We start from the raw sequence: 19413 nt of genomic DNA, 5'->3' as shown, positions 1-19413 counted from the left end.
ATATCATAATGCCCCCAATAACTAGAAAAGCCCCCGCATAATCAGCTCTAAAAGAGGGACGAAAGATACAAGAGGAAGAGCCCCCGAAATGCTGTGTGGCAGACAGTGTTATTAATTAATTATTAGCTCCCTTGGTAAAACTCCAAATTTCATATTTAATGTATTTCATTGTTAAATAATTTACATGAAGCTGAATAAGTATATATCTGTTAATTGCATAGCTTTTGCTATTTGAATTCATTGATTAAAGATATTTATTTATATTGTAAAGTTTAATATTTGTATCGTCGCAAAATCTTTCTTTGGTTACCTTCTGTGAGAAACTTATATATTTTATAGATCCTGATTGAAAGTAATAAGAAACGAACCGGGGACTAAGCCGACTGACCTAAAGTCCTATCAAGGCAAGCAAAGCCTAACACCTTTCTTTAAAGAAACGCTCAACTCCGTGGTTTGTGGTAATGAGGGTAAATGGACGTATCGATTGCTGTGTATTTACTGTCAAACGATGGGCACGATGTTCCTAAAACACGACGTTACACATAAAAAGCGGCGTCGAAGAGGGTTTTTGATTAATTTTTGCAAGTTTTATTCGTTTTTTTTATATGTTGGTTGATTTATTTATTATATTACAAAATTTTTAAAATTTCTGATTCTGGTTCTGTTCGTTTTGTGATGTCATTTTATCATAAATTACCTCAAGTTGTGGAAATCTATCTAATAATGTTTACCCTTTAAGTTATTTCAGCTAAAAATGCATTACTGTCGCAAGTAATGTGGGAAAGAAAGATGGGACAGAAGTAGATATAGGCAGATGTGGTACAGTTTTCCGTAAAAAAGATAATTTTTTTTTAGATGTACGAAAATTTTATCATATGATGTTTAACTTTCAAGGTGCATATCATCTGTCATTGTAAAATTTCTAAATCTTAACTCAACCCCAATACAAATATATCTGACACTCTGCAAGTAAATCGAACATTTTTACCCTTGGTTAAATTTGAATAGAATTGTATTTTCCCTGGTACATAAGTTGTCGAAATACACCCCTTCAATTACTTGAACCTTGGCTTGAGAATTATTTCCGCAAGTCATCTATAGTGTTTAATTTCTGATATACATTTTAAAATATAGTAATCTACTGCTGGATCGTCCGCGAAAACGGCTTAAATAATCCCGGGTTTTTAAAATTCGATGAAACGGTTTTCGTCGCTGTTTGGGATTTGTCTTTCAATTACTAGTACCTCCATTTCATGCACAAGTTTATATTGACGAAAAGTTCCGGCTTCGCTAGTACAGGAATTAATTTCATCACGACAGTTATAACATGAATAGCAGGACAAATCGCGAAGTAAAACACTCCGTGAACTGGTATAAGTCTTTTAATATTGGTGATTGCACCTTACTGAAATGACGACTTTAAATGATCTATGGAGTACTTCCACAATATAAATTTCAATTCGAATTTTACATTTAGAGGATTGTCTTGGTGTCTAAAATTTGTCTTTGCAAAAGTTGGACGAAGTTCATGTAATGAGATGTTTTTCCCCATTTCACCATTCTTTTAATAAATCGTTAAAAGCTATAAACGATTAATAAACATTGCAAAATTTAACCTGTGTCGAAGCTATGTCCCCGGGTGGAGTCTATAGCAACATGCTCTATTCTTTTTTTTCGGCAGCAATCAACAAACAACCTGTTTTTCCAAATTTCACAACACGATTTGTTTTAATTATCATGAACATTTAATTGAAACTTTAGCACATGTAACGACGGAAATTAGCGTCTTTCGAACTTTCGACGTTTGGACAAATTGGCTACTGTTTTGTAATGTGTGGTAGCATTTTATTCCTTTAAGACCCAAACATGTAGTTAACAAGAAAAAAATCTTGTCATTTTTTACTCTTCGTGTATCTAGCTTTTGTTTTGATTAATTATAAAAAATACGCGTTAACTGCTTTGAAAAATGAAATATCAACTTGGACAAAATGGCTACCGTTTGAAAAACGACTGTGTAGAGAAGATTTTATTGAATAAGCAATATTTGAACTCACGAACAATGAGGCAAATATTTGTACTTTTGTTAGATATTATTATTGTCTTACTATTTTTATTCATTTTCTGCTACTTACAAAATTCACTTTCAGTCGTTGAGATAACGAAAAACGTCGTTGGACATTTTTATTATTCCCGCTTAATATAAAGCCACCGAGTCAAATAAAATTTGGCAAAAATAACGTCTTTAACGCCACAAAGAACCGACACCTGTCGTTGTTCCTGCCAAGTATCAAGAAGATCAGAGAATAAGAAATAGGATCACTATACATAAGATTTAAAACAGTTTTTCATAAATGTAACGTTGGACATCCGGTTTTTTTTCACATAGCTTTGTTAATATAATCATCAAATATACTAGATATTACTTAGTATATGATCAAGAGCTGTAAAAACATAATTTGAAACATATATTGAATTTGCTTTAATATTGGTTCGTGTTTTCTAACATTTTTATTTTGTTTTGCGGATGAAATTTCGAAGTTTCTGTTTTAAATCCTAGAGGTTGTAGAAACATCGTGTCCAACGTTTGTACATGTAAGTAGAAAGAGAGCAATCAATATATTTCTATTCACCCTTATTACACGAAGGCATGTAGTTGGGCGCTGGTTTATAGGTAGGATGTATGTCAGTCCTCATATAATTCCTCACATATTAGTTCAAACAAGTAGAGAGTTTATCAGATTAACTCTGTAACTCCTTAAAAAGGATCTATAAATTATATAAGTTTCTCACAGAAGGTAACCAAAGAAGGTGACCAAAGATTTTGCAACGATACAAATATTAAACTTTACAATATGAATAAATGTCTTTAACAAATGAATTCAAATAGCAAAAGCTATGCAATTAACAAATATATACTTATTAAGCATCATGTAAATTAATCAACAATGAAATACTTTAAATATGAAATTTGGAGTTTTACCAAGGGAGCTAATAATTAATTAATGTTAACACTGTCTGCCACACAGCATTTCGGGGCCTCTCCCTCTGGTATTTTTCGTCCCTCTTTTATAGCTGACTATGCGGGGGCTTTTCTAATTATTGGGGGCATTATGATAACATATAGGTGTTAATTTCTGTGTCATTTAGTCTCTTGGCAATGATAATACATATTCTTTAATATATATAGTGATGTCGTTATTACGACATAGTGATGTCGTTGTTACGACATGTTATGTCGAAATAACGACATAGCGATGTCGTTGTAACGACATGTTATGTCGAAATTACGACATAGCGATGTCGTAATAACGACATGTTATGTCGAAATTACGACATGCTATGTCGTAATTACGACATAATTTTTTTTTTTTGAATGGCCCTTATCGGCTTCCGTAGTTAACAAATTGTGTGTACGTAATAATATTGTGAAATTAGTAAATCATCCCATCATAAATGAGGGTCTAGGTGGCAGGTTCTTCAATCCTGTATTCGTTAATTTTCATGTCATTTTTCTTTATATTTTCTCAACTTTGCCTATTATTCTCTTTTCGTATATATTAGCACTCATATTTCTCTATTTTTTATTTTTCTCCCCTATTCTTCTCTGTTCATTTGTTGTCCCATTTTTGCACCATTCTCTAGAATGAAATTCAAAACAGTGTAGCTGTGGCCATTGATTGACACATTAAATTCATCCATTGACTGGGACAATTTACGTGAACGTTTGTCTGTAACGACCACTTTTCACGACGTACCTACGATAGACATTTAAACTGTGGGGTCACCAAAGGTGTCTTAACGCCTTTAATTATAAAATAGTTCGAAAAATTAATCAGGAATAACCTTTATGTTTTGATTTATATAATATATAAAAATCAAAACATCGTGTTATTTCTGATTAATTTTTCGAATTACTTTATTTATGTGTTGAGAACCTTCGGTGACCCTATAGTTAAAGTGTCTTTAAAAAGTACATAGTGAGCAGTGGTCGTTACATACAAACGTTCACCTAAATTGTCCCAGTCAATGGATGAATTAAATGTGTCAATCAATGGCCACAGCTACACTGTTTTGAATTTCATTCTATAATTCTGTAAATCCCCAGTTGCGGATCTAGAAATTTTCATAAGAGGGGGCCCATTCCCGCCACGCCTCAGTGATTCCCTATATAATCAACAACAAAAAAGTTCTCAAAAGGGGGGCGGGCCCCCTGTCCCCCTCAATCCGCCTCTGATCCCATCCAGACATCAAATGTTAGTTTTGTACCCAAACCATGATATACCTCAATAAAACTATATTATTTAAATATGATAAAATTCATTTTTGGGTTGAGGTATGTCAATAGGCCAAAAATCTAAACCACTAGGAAAACATTAGGCTAGCTTTCATGACTTATAATAAAAATAGCAAGGGAAATAGGGAATGTGTCAAAGAGATAACAACCCCAACAAAGAGCAAATAAAACACAGTACAAGGCAAACAATGAGTTTTAAACACAGCGAAAAAATCCCGTACCCGGGGCTTCTTAAGACTTCTACATCGTTGATCACATGGGCTATATATATATCCTAAATATTAGATCAGTAATAAAACATTGATACAAGTGTATCAGTCTATCAGATAACACAGGCAGTCGTTTTATTTACTTTATCTTAATCCCTGTATCAGCGATGTTACTTTTATACACATGTTCATACATTAATTATTATGGCACCCTAAACGGAGTTTGGGTGATTATGGCACCCTAAACGGAGTTTGGGTGACATATTGTTATTCTGCGTTTCTTTTTGTTTTTATTTTTATGTCACCCGATCGACAATGTCGGGTGACATATTGCTTTTCCTCTGTTTCTTTTTCTGTATTATTATTATTATTATACTTCCACCTATTTTGTCCGGCATGTTTTTTGGAGTGAAATGGAACCAATCTTAATGATAGTTCACTATAAGGTGGAACAAAAAATTTCGGGGTGCAGGTGGGTCTAAGACCATAAAAAATGGCTGCCGTTTCCATGGAAACAAAATAATTGTGAAAAATTCCAGTTTTTGGTTTTGGTGAATAATTTGGAGATTCTTAAACTTAGAATCATCATATTTTGATACAATGTAGGTGCCAGCCATATACTGGTTTTGGATGATTTTGGCAATCATTGGAACTACTTATGTTGCCATGGAAACTGCACCAAAAATTTCAAAAATATCAAAATGCTCCAAATTTTTTGCAACTTAATGGTAACGATGAGCAACATTGGTAGATGTGGAATTTGGCATTGGAATTTCCAAAATGTCTGCCGTTACCATGGAAACAGAGCATAAGTGTCAAAATGCTCTAAAAACTTCAGGGTTTGGGGAATAATTTTGATATGCTTGAACTTGAAATCAACAAATTTTTACACAATATAGTTATCCACTATATACAGGTTTTGATATATTTTGACAATCATTGGAACTACTCTGTTACCATGGATACAGGACCAAATATTTCAAAAATTTCAAAATGCTCCAAAATTGATCAAACTTAATATGATAGTTGACTGGCAAGTCTGGATGAGACTTTTGACTTTGGAATTTCCAAAATGGCCACTGTTGCCATGGAAACTGCAAAAAAGTCAAAAATTCTAAAAATGCTTTGAACTTAATGAAACTTGGTATTCTTGTTAACTGGCAAGTAAAGATGAAACTTTTGACTTCGAAATTTTCAAAATGGCTGCCGTTGCCATGGAAACAGCAGAAATGTGAATTTTTTTTAAAAGCTCTGATTGTACTGAAAATTTTCAGAAATATGTATTGCCATGCATATATGTGCATTCACTGTTCAACAATTTTAAAATGGCTGCAGCTTAGTGGCAATTTGGGGAAGGGTGACATCCGCTATTGCTTGCAATGGCAATTCTAGTTATGTCACCCGATCGACAATGTCGGGTGACATATTGCTTTTCTTATGTTTCTTTGTTATTATGTCACCCGATCGACAATGTCGGGTGACATATTGCTATTCCTCTGTTTCTTTTTCACTATTATTATTATTATGGCACCCTCAACGGAGTTGGGGTGACGTATTGTTATTGTACGTTTCTTTTTTTTTTCTTATTTTTATTATTTTTCTTCCACCTAATTTTGTCCAGGAGATTTCTGGAAATCCAATGGACCAAAGTTGATGGAACTCTATCATATAGAGGACCCTTAGGTGAAGAGTTGCAGGCACCATGGAATGGTTCAAGATGGATGCCATTTCCATGGAAACGGAACAAATGTGAAAAAATCTAGTTTTTTGTTTTGGTGAACTGTTTGGATATGCTTTAATTCAGAATCATTATATTTTAATACAATGTAGGTGCCCACTATATACAGGTGTTGGATGATTTTGGCATTCATTGGAACTACTATGTTGCCATGGAAACTACACCAAAAATTTCAAAAATCCCAAAATGCTCCAAACTTCATGAAACTTCACAGTAACGATGAGCAACATCGGAAGATGTGCCATTTGGAGTTGGAATTTCAAAAATGTCTGTAGTTACCATGGAAACAATGCGAAAAGGTCAAAAAATAAAAAAATAAATAAAAATCCTGCAAACTGGATGAAACTTAACAGAAATGGTTACTGGCATAAGCAGAGTTGACTTCTGAAGTTGGAATTTTCAAAATGGCCGCCGTAACCATGGAAACAGCAAAAATTATAAAAAATTCAAAATGCTCCAAACTAGATGAAATTTTACAACAATGTTAATAAACTTGTGTAAAAGCGCTCTTTGACTTTGATTTTTTCAAAATGGCTGCCACTCGCCTGGCAATGTGGGAAGGGTGCCATCCGCTATTGCTTGCAATGGCAAATCTAGTTATGTCACCCGATCGACAATGTCGGGTGACATATTGCTTTTCTTATGTTTCTTTGTTATTATTATTATTCTTCCACCTTTTTTTGTCCGACAGGTTTTTTGGAGTAAAATGGAACCAATCTTAATGATAATTCACTATAAGGAGGAACACAAAATTTCGGGTTGCAGTAGGGTCTAAGACCATAAAAAATGGCTGCCGTTTCCATGGAAACGGAACAATTGTGAAAAATTCCAGTTTTTGGTTTTGTGAATAATTTAGAGATGCTTAAACTCAGAATCATCATATTTTATCACAATGTAGGTGCCAGCCATATATTGGTTTTGGATGATATTGGCAATCATTGGAACCACTATGTTGCCATGGAAACTACCCCAAAAATTTCAAAAATTTCAAAATGCTCCAAATTTTTTGAAACTTCATAGTAACGATGAGCAACTTTGGTAGATGCGTAATTTGGCATTGGAATTTCCAAAATGTCTGCCGTTACCATGGAAACAGTGCATAAGTGTCAAAATGCTCTAAAAACCTCAGGGTTTGGTAAATAATTTTGGTATGCTAGAACTTGAAATTATCAAATTTTTACACCATATAGTTGTCCACTATATACAGCTTTTGAATGATTTTGACAATCATTGGAACTCTTCTGTTACCATGGATACAGGATCAAATATTTCAAAAATTTCAAAATGCTCCAAAATTGATGAAACTTAATGTTATTGTTGACTGCCAAGTCTGGATGAGACTTTTGACTTTGGAATTTCCAAAATGGCCTCCGTTGCCATGGAAACTGCAAAAAAGTCAAAAATTCTAAAAATGCTTTGAACTTAATAAAACTTGATATTATTGTTAACTGACAAGTAATGATGAGGCTTTTGACTTTGAAATTTTCAAAATGGCTGCCGTTGCCATGGAAACGGCAGAAATGTGAAATTTTTAAAATGCTGTGAATGTACTGAAAATTTACAGAAAGATGTATTGCAATGCATATTATATGTGCATTCACTGTTAAACCATTTTGAAATGGCTGCCGGTTAGTGGCAAAAGGGGAAGGGTGACATCCGCTATTGCTTGCAATGGCAATTCTAGTTATTATTATTATTCTTCCACCTAGTTTTGTCCGGCAGTTTTCTCAGAGCCAAAGGAACCAATCTGAATGATGGTGCACTATAACAAGGAACCCTGACTTTCAAGTTGCAGTGCAACTTTGGAACTAAAAAATGGCTGCCATCACCATGGAAACCGAAAAATAATGGAAAATTCCAGTTTTTGGTTTTGATGAATTATTTGGAAATGCTTTAACTTAGAATCATTATATTTTGATACAATGTAGGTGCCGGGCATATACTGGTTTTGGATGATTTTGGCAATCATTGGAACTGCTATGTTGCCATGGATACTACACCAAAAATTTCAAAAATATGGAAATGCTCCAAATTTTATAAAACTTCACAGTAATGATGAGCAACATTGGTAGATGTGGAATTTGGTGTTGCAATTTCGAAAATGTCTGCCGTTACCATGGAAACAATGCAAAACAGGTCAAAATGGTCTAAAAACCTTCAAGTGGCATTTACTTTCTTAAAATGGTAGGTCAAATTGATTGAAACTTTGATGGTATGGTCCCTCCCATGTACCAATGTCGTATATGCCATTCAATTTTGGGAACGGTCTCTGTTGCCATAGGAACCATCCCAAATGTCAAAAATTTCAAAAATTTCAAAATGCTCCAAAATTGATGAAACTTAATAGGATTGTACACTGACAAGTCTGAATGAGACTTTTGAAGTTGGAATTTCCAAAATGGCCACCGTTGCCATGGAAACTGCGGAAATGTCAAATATTTTCAAAATGCTCCAAACTTTATGAAACTTAATATTATTGTTAACTTGCATGTATAGATGAGACTTTTGACTTTGGAATTTTCAAAATGGCTGCCGTTGCCATGGAAACAGCAAAAATGTGAAACTTTCTAAAATGCTCTCAATGTACTGAAAATTTACAGAATGATGTACTGCAATGCATATATGTGCATTCATTGTTAAACAATTTTGAAATGGCTGCCGCTTAGTGGCAATTGGGGGAAGGGTGACATCCGCTATTGCTTGCAATGGCAATTCTAGTTATTATGTCACCCGATCGACAATGTCGGGTGACATATTGCTTTTCTTATGTTTCTTTGTTATTATTATTATTCTTCCACCTTTTTTTGTCCGACAGGTTTTTTGGAGTAAAATGGAACCAATCTTAATGATAATTCACTATAAGGAGGAACACAAAATTTCGGGTTGCAGTAGGGTCTAAGACCATAAAAAATGGCTGCCGTTTCCATGGAAACGGAACAATTGTGAAAAATTCCAGTTTTTGGTTTTGTGAATAATTTAGAGATGCTTAAACTCAGAATCATCATATTTTATCACAATGTAGGTGCCAGCCATATATTGGTTTTGGATGATATTGGCAATCATTGGAACCACTATGTTGCCATGGAAACTACCCCAAAAATTTCAAAAATTTCAAAATGCTCCAAATTTTTTGAAACTTCATAGTAACGATGAGCAACTTTGGTAGATGCGTAATTTGGCATTGGAATTTCCAAAATGTCTGCCGTTACCATGGAAACAGTGCATAAGTGTCAAAATGCTCTAAAAACCTCAGGGTTTGGTAAATAATTTTGGTATGCTAGAACTTGAAATTATCAAATTTTTACACCATATAGTTGTCCACTATATACAGCTTTTGAATGATTTTGACAATCATTGGAACTCTTCTGTTACCATGGATACAGGATCAAATATTTCAAAAATTTCAAAATGCTCCAAAATTGATGAAACTTAATGTTATTGTTGACTGCCAAGTCTGGATGAGACTTTTGACTTTGGAATTTCCAAAATGGCCTCCGTTGCCATGGAAACTGCAAAAAAGTCAAAAATTCTCAAAATGCTTTGAACTTAATAAAACTTGATATTATTGTTAACTGACAAGTAATGATGAGGCTTTTGACTTTGAAATTTTCAAAATGGCTGCCGTTGCCATGGAAACGGCAGAAATGTGAAATTTTTAAAATGCTGTGAATGTACTGAAAATTTACAGAAAGATGTATTGCAATGCATATTATATGTGCATTCACTGTTAAACCATTTTGAAATGGCTGCCGGTTAGTGGCAAAAGGGGAAGGGTGACATCCGCTATTGCTTGCAATGGCAATTCTAGTTATGTCACCCGATCGACAATGTCGGGTGACATATTGCTTTTCCTCTGTTTCTTTTTCTGTATTATTATTATTATTATTATTTTTCTTCCACCTAATTTTGTCCGCCCGCTTTCTCAGAGCTAAAGGAACTAATCTGAATGATGGTGCACTATAACAAGGAACCCTGAATTTCCTTTAGACTTTTTGACTTTGGAACTAAAAAATGGCTGCCATCACCATGGAAACGGGAAAATGGTGAAAAAATATTATTTTAGAGTTCGGCCAATTATTTGAGAATGGTTATGCTTAAAATCTTTAGATTTTGATACAATGTAGGTGCCCACTATACACTGGTTTTGGGATGATTTTGGCAATCATTGGCACTGCTATGTTGCCATGGATACTACACCAAAAATTTCCAAAATATGGAAATGCTCCAAATTTAATGAAACTTCACAGTAACGATGAGCAACATTGGTAGATGTGGAATTTGGCATTGGAATTTCCCAAATGTCTGCCGTTTCCATGGAAACAATGCAAAAATGGTAAAAATGGTCCAAAAACACCTAAAAGTGGCATTTACTTTCTTAAAAGGGTAGGTCAAATCCATTGAAACTCTGATGGTATGCTCCCTCCCATGTACCAATGTGGTATCTGCCATTAGAAATTTGGAATGGTCTGTGTAACCATAGAAACCAGCCAAAATGTCAAAAATTTCAAAAATTTCAAAATGCTCAAAAAGTAATGAAACTTACTATGATTGTTGACTGCCAAGTCTGCATGAAACTTTTGAAGTTGGAATTTCCAAAATGGCCACCGTTGCCATGGAAACTGCAGAAATGTCAAATATTCTCATAATGCTCCAAATTTTATGAAACTTAATATTATTGTTAACTCGCATGTATAGATGAGACTTTTGACTTTGGAATTTTCAAAATGGCTGCCGTTGCCATGGAAACAGCAAAAATGTGAAATTTTCTAAAATGCTCTGAATGTACTGAAAATTTACAGAAAGATGTATTGTCATGTATATATGTGCATTTACTGTTAAACAATTTTGAAATGGCTGCCGCTTAGTGGCAATAGGGGGAAGGGTGACATCCGCTATTGCTTGCAATAGCAATTCTAGTTATGTCACCCGATCGACAATGTCGGGTGACATATTGCTTTTCCTCTGTTTCTTTACTATTATTATTCTTATTCTTCCAATGATTTTGTCCGGCAGTTTTCTTGGAGACAATGGAACCAATCTTAATGATAGTTGACTATAATGAGGAATACAAAATTTCGAGTTGCAGTAGGTCTTAAGACCATTAAAAATGGCTGTCGTTACCATGGAAACGGAACAAGTGTGAAAAAATCCAGTTTTTGGTTTTGGTGAATGATTTTGAGATGCTTTAACTTAGAATCAATATATTTTAATACAATGTAGGTGCCCACTATATACTTGTTTTGGATGATTTTTGGCACTCATTGGAACTACTATGTTGCCATGGAAACTACACCAAAAATTTCCAAAATACCAAAATGCTCCAAATTTAATGAAACTTCACAGTAACGATGAGCAACATTGAAAGATGTGCTATTTGGCGTTGGAATTTCGAAAATGTCTTGTGTTACCATGGAAACAAGGCAAAAATGGTCAAAACGCTTTAAAAACCTTAAAAAGTGGCATTTACTTCCTTAAAATGGTAGGTCAAATCCATTGAAACTCTGATGATATGTTCCCTCCCATGTACCAATGTGGTATCTGCCATTAGAAATTTGGAATGGTCTGTGTTACTATAGAAACCAGCCAAAATGTCCAAAATTTCAAAAATTTCAAAAAGCTCAAAAAGTAATGAAACTTAAAATGATTGTTGACTGTCAAGTCTGCATGAGACTTTTGGAGTTGGAATTTCCAAAATGGCCACTGTTGCCATGGGAACTGAAGAAATGTCAAATATTTTCAAAATGCTCCAAACTTAATGAAACTTAATATAATTGTTAACTGGCATGTAAAGATGAGACTTTTGACTTTGGAATTTTCAAAATGGCTGCCGTTGCCATGGAAACAGCAGAAATGTGAAACTTTTGACAATGCTCTTATTGTACTGAAAATTTACAGAAAGATATATTGCAATTCATAGATCTGCATTCACTGTTAAGTTGTTTTGAAATGGCTACCGCTTAGTGGCAATGGGGGGAAGGGTGACATCCGCTATTGCTTGCAATGGCAATTCTAGTTATTATTATTTTTCTTCCACCTAATTTTGTCCGCCCGCTTTCTCAGAGCCAAAGGAACCAATCTGAATGATGGTGCACTATAACAAGGAACCCTGACTTTCCTGTTGCTTTTTAATATTGGCACTAAAAAAATGGCTGCCATCACCATGGAAACTGAAAAATGGTGAAAAAATATAATTTTAGAGTTAGGTGAATTGTTTGAGAATGCTTAACCTTAAAATCTTTAGATTTTAATACAATGTAGGTGCCCACTATATACTGCTTTGGGATGATTTTGGCAATCATTGGAACTGCTATGTTGCCATGGATACTACACCAAAAATTTCCAAAATATGGAAATGCTCCAAATTTTATGAAACTTCACAGTAACGATGAGCAACATTGTAAATTGTGGAATTTGGCGTTGGAATTTTGAAAATGTCTGCCGTTACCATGGAAACAATGCAAAACAGGTCAAAATGGTCCAAAAACCTTAAAGTGGCATTAACTTTCTTAATATGGTAGGTCAAATGGATCGAAACTTTGATGGTATGGTCCCTCCCATGTACCAATGTGGTATATGCCATTAGATTTTGGGAATGGTCTCTGTTGCCATAGGAACCAATCAAAATGTCAAAAATTTCAAAAGTTTCAAAATGCTCCAAAATTGATGAAACTTCATATGATTGTAGACTGGCAAGTCTGGATGAGACTTTTGAAGTTGGAATTTCTAAGATGGCTACCGTTGCCATGGAAACTGGAAAATTTGTCAAATATTTTCAAAATGCTCCAAACTTAATGAAACTTAATATTATTGTAAACTGGCATGTATAGATGAGACTTTTGACTTTGAAAATTTCAAAATGGCTGCCGTTGCCATGGAAACAGCAAAAATGTCATGTTTTTAAAAATGATCCTAATGTACTGAAAATTTAAAGAAAAATGCATAGCCATGCAAATATGTGCATTCACTGTTAAAAGTTTTTGAAATGGCTGCCGCTTAGTGGCAATTGGGGGAAGGGTGACATCCGCTATTGCTTGCAATGGCAATTCTAGTTATTATTATTCTTCCACCTTTTTTTGTCCGTTGGCTTTTTTGGAGTAAAAGGGAACCAATGTTGGTGGAACTCTACTATAATGAGGACCCCCATCTGAAGTTGTGCACCTTGCTATGGAATGGTTAAAAATGGCCACCGTTTCCATGGAAACGGAACAAATGTGAAAAATTCCACTTTTTGGTTTTGGTGAATTATTTGGAGATGCTTGATCTCAGAATCATCATATTTTAATACAATGTAGGTGCCAGCCATACACTGGTTTTGGATGATTTTGGCAATCATTGGAACCACTATGTTACCATGGAAACTACCCCAAAATTTTCAAAAATATGAAAATGCTCCAATTTTTTTGAAACTTTAGCATAACGATGAGCAACTTTGTTAGATGTGGAATTTGGCGTTGGAATTTCCAAAATGTCTGCCGTTTCCATGGAAACAATGCGAAAAGGTCAAAATGCTCCAAAAACTTCCAGGTTTGGTTAATAACTTTGGTATGCTTGAACTTGAAATCATTAAATTTTTACACAATATAGTTGTCCGCTATATACAGGTTTTGTATGATTTTGACAATCATTGGAACTACTATGTTACCATGGATACAGGATCAAATATCTCAAAAATTGCAAAATGCTCCAAAATTGATGAAGCTTAATATGATTGGTAAATGGCAAGTCTGGATGAGACTTTTGGAGTTGGAATTTCCAAAATGGCCACGGTTGCCATGGAAACTGCAGAAATGTCCAAAAAATTCAAAATCCTCCAAACTTAATGAAAATTGATATCATTGTTAACTGGCAAGTAAAGATGAGACTTTTGACTTTGAAATTTTCAAAATGGCTGCTGTTGCCATGGAAACAGCACAATCTGAAATTATTCAAAATGCTCTGAATGTACTGAAAATTTACAGAACATGTATTGCCATGCATATATGTGCATTCACTGTTCAACAATTTTGAAATGACTGCCGCTTAGTGGCAATGGGGGAAGGGTGACATCCGCTATTGCTTGCAATGGCAATTCTAGTTATGGCACCCTAAACGGAGTTTGGGTGACATATTGTTATTCTACGTTTCTTTTTGTTATGGCACCCTCAACGGAGTTGGGGTGACGTATTGTTATTGTACGTTTCTTTTTTTTTTCTTATTTTTATTATTTTTCTTCCACCTAAATTTGTCCAGGAGATTTCTGGAAATCCAATGGACCAAAGTTGATGGAACTCTATTATACAGAGGATCCTTAGGTGAAGAGTTGCAGGCACCATGGAATGGTTCAAGATGGCTGCCGTTACCATGGAAACGGAACAAATGTGAAAAAATCCTGTTTTTTGTTTTGGTGAACTGTTTGGATATGCTTTAACTCAGAAACATTATATGTTAATACAATGTAGGTGCCCACTATATACAGGTGTTGGATGATTTTGACACTCATTGGAACTACTATGTTGCCATGGAAACTACACAAAAAATTTCAAAAATATCAAAATGATCAAAACTTAATGGAACTTCACAGTAACGATGAGCAACATTGGAAGATGTGGAATTTGGCGTTGGAATTTTCAAAATATCTGTTGTTACCTTGGAAACAATGCAAAAAGGTCAAAACTTTGAATTTTCACAGAACATTCCAGAACATCAATGTTAAATTTATTCTAGAGACATTAAATGGTATATGATTATGGAGGGAAAAAATTGCAGCGGGGGTTTGACTTTGGAATATTAAAAATGGCCGCCGTTACCATGGAAACAGCAAAAATATCCAAAATTTCAAAATGCTTCAAACTTAATGAAACTTTGCAAAAATGTTACTAGACATCTGTAGATGCACTATTTGACTTTGGAATTTTCAAGCTGGCTGCCGCTCACCTGGCAATGGGGGAAGGGTGCCATCCGTTATTGCTAGCAATTACAAATCTAGTTTTTTTTATTTTTATTATTATTTTTCTTCCACACATTTTTGTCCAGTCTGGAACTCTCATATGAATGGACCCAAGAAGATGGAACTATACCATAATGTTAACCACCAAATGAAGATTTGCTTTTTGGGGGTGGCACTATCAAGATGGCTACCGTTTCCATGGAAACAGAACAAATGTGAAAAAATCCAGTTTTTTGTTTTGGTGAACTGTTTGGATATGCTTTAACTCAGAATCATTATATTTTAATACAATGTAGGTGCCCACTATATACAGGTGTTGGATGATTTTGGTACTCATTGGAACTACTATGTTGCCATGGAAACTACTCCAAAAAATTAAAAAATCTCAAAATGTTCCAAACTTAATGAAACTTCACAGTAACGATGAGCAACATTGGAAGATGTGGAATTTGGCGTTGGAATTTCCAAAATCGCTGTTGTTACCATGGAAACAATGCAAAAAGGTCAAAACTTTGAATTTTCACAGAACATTCTAGAACATCAATGTTTAATTTATTCTAAAGACATAAAATGGTATATGATTATGGAGTTAAAAAATTGCAACGGGGGTTTGACATCGGAATATTCAAAATGGCCGCCGTTACCATGGAAACAGCAAAAATACAAAAAACTTCAAAATGCTTCAAATTTATTGAAACTTATAACAAATTGTGCTCAGCTAATGTAGACTTGACTTTTGAGTTTGGAATTTCCAAAATGACCGCCGTTACCATGGCTACCGCTCACCTGGCAATAGGGGAAGGGTGCCATCCGCTATTGCTTGCAATCGCAAATCTAGTTATGGCACCCTAAACGGAGTTTGGGTGACATATTGTTATTCTACGTTTCTTTTTGTTTTTTTTATTATTTTTCTTCCACACATTTTTGTCCAGTCTGGAACTCTAATATGAATGGACGCAAGAAGATGGAACTATACCATATTGTTAACCACCAAATGAAGATTTGCTTTTTGGGGGTGGCACTTTCAAGATGGCTCACGTTACCATGGAAACGAAACAAATGTGGAAAAATCCAGTTTTTTGTTTTGGTGAACTGTTTGTATATGCTTTAACTCAGAATCATTATATTTTAATACAATGTAGGTGCCCACTATATACAGGTGTTGGATGATTTTGGCACTCATTGGAACTACTATGTTGCCATGGAAACTACTCCAAAAAATTCAAAAATCTCAAAATGTTCCAAACTTAATGAAACTTCACAGTAACGATGAGCAACATTGGAAGATGTGGAATTTGGCGTTGGAACTTCCAAAATCGCTGTTGTTACCATGGAAACAATGCAAAAAGGTCAAAACTTGGAATTTTCACAGAACATTCTAGAACATCAATGTTTAATTTATTCTAGAGACATTAAATGGTATATGATTGTGGAGGGAAAAAATTGCAGCGGGGGTTTGACTTTGGAATATTCAAAATGGCCGCCGTTACCATGGAAACAGCAAAAATACAAAAAACTTCAAAGTGCTTCAAAATTATTGAAACTTATAACAAATGTTGCTCAGCTAATGTAGACTTGACTTTTGAGTTTGGAATTTCCAAAATGGCCGCCGTTACCATGGCTACCGCTCACCTGGCAATAGGGGAAGGGTGCCATCCGCTATTGCTTGCAATCGCAAATCTAGTTATGGCACCCTCAACGGAGTTGGGGTGACGTATTGTTATTCTACGTTTCTTTTTTTTCTTATTATTATTATGGCACCCTCAACGGAGTTGGGGTGACATATTGTTATTCTACGTTTCTTTTTTTTCTTATTATGTCACCCTGACGGAGGTCGGGTGACATATTGTTATTGTTCGATTCTTTTTTATGGCACCCTCAACGGAGTTGGGGTGACGTATTGTTATTCTACGTTTCTTTTTTTTCTTATTATGGCACCCTCAACGGAGTTGGGGTGACGTATTGTTATTGTACGTTTCTTTTTTTTTTCTTATTATGTCACCCGATCGACAATGTCGGGTGACATATTGCTTTTCTTATGTTTCTTTGTTATTATTATTATTCTTCCACCTTTTTTTGTCCGACAGGTTTTTTGGAGTAAAATGGAACCAATCTTAATGATAATTCACTATAAGAAGGAACACAAAATTTCGGGTTGCAGTAGGGTCTAAGACCATAAAAAATGGCTGCCGTTTCCATGGAAACGGAACAATTGTGAAAAATTCCAGTTTTTGGTTTTGTGAATAATTTAGAGATGCTTAAACTCAGAATCATCATATTTTATCACAATGTAGGTGCCAGCCATATATTGGTTTTGGATGATATTGGCAATCATTGGAACCACTATGTTGCCATGGAAACTACCCCAAAAATTTCAAAAATTTCAAAATGCTCCAAATTTTTTGAAACTTCATAGTAACGATGAGCAACTTTAGTAGATGCGTAATTTGGCATTGGAATTTCCAAAATGTCTGCCGTTACCATGGAAACAGTGCATAAGTGTCAAAATGCTCTAAAAACCTCAGGGTTTGGTAAATAATTTTGGTATGCTAGAACTTGAAATCAAGAAATTTTTACACCATATAGTTGTCCACTATATACAGCTTTTGAATGATTTTGACAATCATTGGAACTCTTCTGTTACCATGGATACAGGACCAAATATTTCAAAAATTTCAAAATGCTCCTAAATTGATCAAACTTAATATGATTGTTGACTGCCAAGTCTGGATCATACTTTTGACTTTGAAATTTCCAAAATGGCCACCGTTGCCATGGAAACTGCAAAAAAGTCAAAAATTCTCAAAATGCTTTGAACTTAATAAAACTTGATATTATTGTTAACTGACAAGTAATGATGAGGCTTTTGACTTTGAAATTTTCAAAATGGCTGCCGTTGCCATGGAAACGGCAGAAATGTGAAATTTTTAAAATGCTGTGAATGTACTGAAAATTTACAGAAAGATGTATTGCCATGCATATTATATGTGCATTCACTGATTCTCAAATGGCTGCAACTTAGTGGCAATGGGGGGAAGGGTGACATCCGCTATTGCTTGCAATGGCAATTCTAGTTATGGCACCCTCAACGGAGTTGGGGTGACATATTGCTTTTCTACGTTTCTTTTTTTCTTATTATTTTTTTTCTTCCACTATTTTTGTCCAGCTTATATCTCTGAATTTAATGAACCAATGTTAATGGAACTATACAATAATGTTAACCACCATGTGCAGATTTGCAATTAAGGGTTGGCATCATCAAGATGGCTGCCGTTGCCATGGAAACGAAACAAAGGTGAAAAAATCTAGTTTTTGGTTTTGATGAACTGTTTGGAGTTGCTTAAACTCAGAACTATTATATTTTAATACAATGTAGGTGCCCACTATATACAGGTGTTGGATGATTTTGACACTCATTGGAACTTCTATGTTTCCATGGAAACTACACCAAAAATTTCAAAAATTTCAAAATGCTCCAAATTTAAGGAAACTTCACAGTAACGATGAGCAACATTGGAAGATATGGAATTTGGCGTTGGAATTTCAAAAATATCTGTTGTTACCATGGAAACAATGCAAAACGGTCAAAACTTTGAATTTTCACAGAACATTCCAGAACATCAATGTTAAAATTTATTCTAGAGACAGTAAATGGTATATGATTGTGGAGTGAAAAAATTGCAGCGGGGGTTTGCCTTTGGAATATTCAAAATGGCCGCCGTTACCATGGAAACAGCAAAAATATCCGAAAATTCAAAATGCTTCAAACTTAATGAAACTTTGCAAAAATGTTACTAGACATCTGTAGATGCACTATTTGACTTTGGAATTTTCAAAATGGCTGCCGCTCACCTGGCAATGGGGGAAGGGTGCCATCCGTTATTGCTAGCAATTACAAATCTTGTTATTATTATTTTTCTTCCACCTAGTTTTGTCCGGCAGTTTTCTCAGAGCCAAAGGAACCAATCTGAATGATGGTGCACTATAACAAGGAACCCTGACTTTCCAGTTGCAGTGCAACTTTGGAACTAAAAAATGGCTGCCATCACCATGGAAACCGAAAAATAATGGAAAAATCCAGTTTTTGGTTTTGATGAATTATTTGGAAATGCTTTAACTTAGAATCATTATCTTTTGATACAATGTAGGTGCCGGGCATATACTGCTTTGGGATGATTTTGGCAATCATTGGAACTGCTATGTTGCCATGGATACTACACCAAAAATTTCCAAAATATTGAAATGC

The 19413-nt window shown here is 34.8% G+C and overlaps 1 protein-coding gene across 2 annotated transcripts in view; it reads left to right on the top strand.

Annotated features, from left to right (window-relative positions):
* LOC139528039 (WSCD family member GA21586-like) overlaps nt 1-19413 on the top strand; it is a 72175-nt gene that overhangs the window by 39467 nt on the left and 13295 nt on the right. The window lies entirely within an intron of this gene.

This window comes from Mytilus edulis, chromosome 6, assembly GCF_963676685.1.
Source record: "Mytilus edulis chromosome 6, xbMytEdul2.2, whole genome shotgun sequence".
NCBI classification, from domain to species: domain Eukaryota; kingdom Metazoa; phylum Mollusca; class Bivalvia; order Mytilida; family Mytilidae; genus Mytilus; species Mytilus edulis.
Note: the sequence above shows the minus strand (reverse complement) of the source record. Positions and strands in the feature narration are given on the sequence as shown.